Source organism: Gavialis gangeticus, unplaced genomic scaffold (assembly GCF_001723915.1).
Source record: "Gavialis gangeticus isolate Ggan-Ray unplaced genomic scaffold, GavGan_comp1, whole genome shotgun sequence".
Taxonomy (NCBI): Eukaryota; Metazoa; Chordata; order Crocodylia; family Gavialidae; genus Gavialis; species Gavialis gangeticus.
Window position 1 is genome coordinate 4,892,865 of NW_017728997.1, and position 3,266 is coordinate 4,896,130.

At 46.7% G+C, this 3,266-nt stretch overlaps 1 protein-coding gene across 1 annotated transcript in view; it reads right to left on the bottom strand.

Moving 5' to 3' along the window:
• ARL8B (ADP ribosylation factor like GTPase 8B) overlaps positions 1 to 3,266 on the bottom strand; it is a 22,807-nt gene that overhangs the window by 7,442 nt on the left and 12,099 nt on the right. The window lies entirely within an intron of this gene.

Here is a 3,266-nt window from a genome sequence, read left to right on the forward strand (position 1 = left end):
AACACACAAACACACAAACACACAAACACACAAACACACAAACACACAAACACACAAACACACAAACACACAAACACACAAACACACAAACACACAAACACACAAACACACAAACACACAAACACACAAACACACAAACACACAAACACACAAACACACAAACACACAAACACACAAACCTCATTTGGGAAAGGAAACTGGATCCCATGGTATTTTATAGAAGTCAGTTGCCCAAAACATTCCAGCAAAAGCAAGCTGGATGCATCTGATTAAAAAAAAAAAAACCTGACCAAGTTCCACAAGCTACCTATCTTCACAGTTGTTTCTTTAAGAAGAAAAAGACTTGAAGGAAACATTAACTAGGAGCTGTTATAGAGAATACTATTTGGCCTGGAGATGGCTAGCAACAGTGGGTAAAAGAAACAAGACATGGCAAGTGTCTATTTCAGGTAAGTATTCTTGGTCATTCTTTTCTTAAAGATATGGCACAGACAAATAAGCTAGTCAGAGTAGGAGTTTTTCTATAGCCTGGTCAGCTGTGTTCCCACCAAGCAATGACAAACTGTAGAAACCCTGTAGAAGGATTAGTAGAGTACAGACCAGAGCTTTGAAGACCCTAAAATCCTAGGATTTCCAAAATAAGCCAAGTTTACCAGTACAAAAACTGGCTAACAAGTTCCTTTCTTCTTTTGAAGTTCTCTCACCAAGGTATTGCAAAATTAGGAGGTCTCTAACCTATTATTTCAAGGCCCGTGTCAGCCAGGACTAAGAACATGAGCCTGCGAGTCAGAGGAGTCTCCTTTCCACTCCAAGTTCAGCTACAAACACCTGTAGTGGGCACCCTTCAAATCTCATCATTCAAGCACTGCTTTATGCTCACATGGACTGCTAGAGTCCTGGAAAGCAGAAAGCAGTGAGCCTAGTGAAACCCTTAAGAGGGTCTGTTGTCACCACCCTGAGTTAACTGTACAGCTGGATGAGGAGTATAACTTCATCACAACAGACGTGCATTAACAGCCACAGAAGCAAAGCAACCCACATTTTCCCCACTACAACACCCTATGGATAGGTTCTATGAATCCAAGTTTGGAAGGGCTGATCTTGGAAACCTGAAGATCAAAAAGAGTTATATTCACATGGATTAAATTGGTTGTTTTGGTACCTTTATAATATGAAACCAAGTTGCTCATTTGGTCACTATGTTCTGGTCAGGTCCTACCCAGATGGTGATGCGAGATGTCACAGTAATTGCCACCAGGCAACATAGCTTCCCACATGCTGACAATGCAACAGTCTGTCCCTAGTCACAGCACTTGTCACGTGAAGTCATAACAGCCTTATTCCTCAACTAACTGGCTGCCTAATAACTCCAAGAAGTGGGTGGAACATGGAGCCTTCTGTTCCTTGGAGAGCAGACTGCAAACAGCCTCCAATGTCTAGCATAGAATAAAAACACAGATCTAACTCATCAATGCAAACAAATACCATTTCAAAAATGCAAGCAGAATGAGTTTCCACGTATTCTAGTATTTGCATCTTTGTAAAGTTGGAGGAAGCCTGAAGACCTGGATAGTTTGCTTTCTAAACTGATCTTTCACATGCAAGTGTTGGCTAGAATATTCTTAGACAAAAATACTGTTACCAGGGTCAGCTTCCGCAGGACAGGGATCACTCATCGATGTGAGATGTAGAAATACTGTATTGTACTATGCCATCAATTGATATTGTGTAGGTACTAATGTACTGTGGAGTAAGCCAGAGTCTGAAAGAACTTGATTCATAAAGTCTTTGGTGCCCCAGATGGCCTAATGTTGCCAACCAGGGCTGGCAATTATTTCGACTGGATGGCTGCCTAACGAAGCATGGAGGGCTGCAAGGGTAGCGCCCCCCCACTGCCCACAATTGACAGGCGCCCTGCCACCTGATCGCCATCTTGTTACCAGACATCCTGCCCCCTGACCTCAGCCACTGGGAGTCTCTCCCCTTGCCCAAGAAGTACTCATTTGGAGGGGGAGTTGTGTGCGTGATGCAGGACTGTTGGATGTGTGTGTGGTTGTGGTGTTGGATGCATCTGTGGGTATGGTGGGGTATCTGTGTGTGCATGTGGGGTGTGGGTGTGCATGTGGGGGTCTTCTACCCAGCCTGCTCTTTGCAATGTGGCTGAGCCCAGCCCTGTCATGGGCAGGGGAAAAAAGAGAAGGGGATCAGCTCTGCCTCCCTGGCTCCCAGCATGCTACAAAGGGCAGAAAAACAGCTGCCGCAGCCAAACAGCAACAGAAGGGGGGGGGGGACAACACGGGACAGGGCCAAGCCTCATATCACCAGCTCTTAGCCTGTTCCACACCTATCCAGCAGGGCTGCAGCCAAACCTGTGCTGGCTCCTGCTGCTTTCCTCTCACATGCCTACCCAATGGGGCTGCACCAAGTGTATACGCTGGCTCCTGGTGCTACTCTCCACTTTCATCTGTCCCTGCCTGCCCATCAGGGCTTTGTAAGCAGCTGAGCTCCTTCACATTCCCCCCTCCTCCTTCCATCCACACACTCCCCTGCCCAGCACAAGCAGGCCCAGAGTGAGCTGCAGGCAGAGCCCACCCTGCTCCCTTCAATGCTGCAACTTCCCCTCCCTCTGTCTGGAGTGCTGCAGCAAGGACAGGAGTTGCTGGAGGCTGGGGAGGCCCAGCAGCTCCCTGGGCACTGGTAGCAGCAGAAGCCCTGCCTGCTAGCAGGGGAGGTTGGGAGCACAGCACACTGCCCCAGGTAGAGCACAGCAGGGGCCAGATAATAATTAGTTGGTGGGTGCCTGTTTCCAGGCTGAATCCAGCCCATGGGCTCTATTTTGCCCACCCCTACTGTAAGCAGAGGGATTTTTCTGCTGCCCACTATGAAGAAGCAGCAGCTAAAGCTTGCCGTATGGGGAAAAAACATTTCTATACTGCAGGCAGCAGACAGTGGGATCTACACAGGTGCCCAAAACAGCAGTTTTAGAAAGTAGGACAGCAGGAGCTTGTTGGGTGGCTTGGAAGGAAACAGAACCATCTCAATTTGCAGAAGCTATTCTGTATAGCAACCCCTTAAGCTTGGCAGGTCATAATGCCAATTCTATTAGCTCAGCTAGTTTATTTAACTAGAAGTCAGTATTTTTCAGAACTGCTTACAAGTCAGAATAATCACCTAGCATAAGAGTTATATTACTGCTTTTATAATGTGCATACTTAACCATGATTCTGAAACCCATTACCTATTTTCCAAACACCACTAAGAGGTTA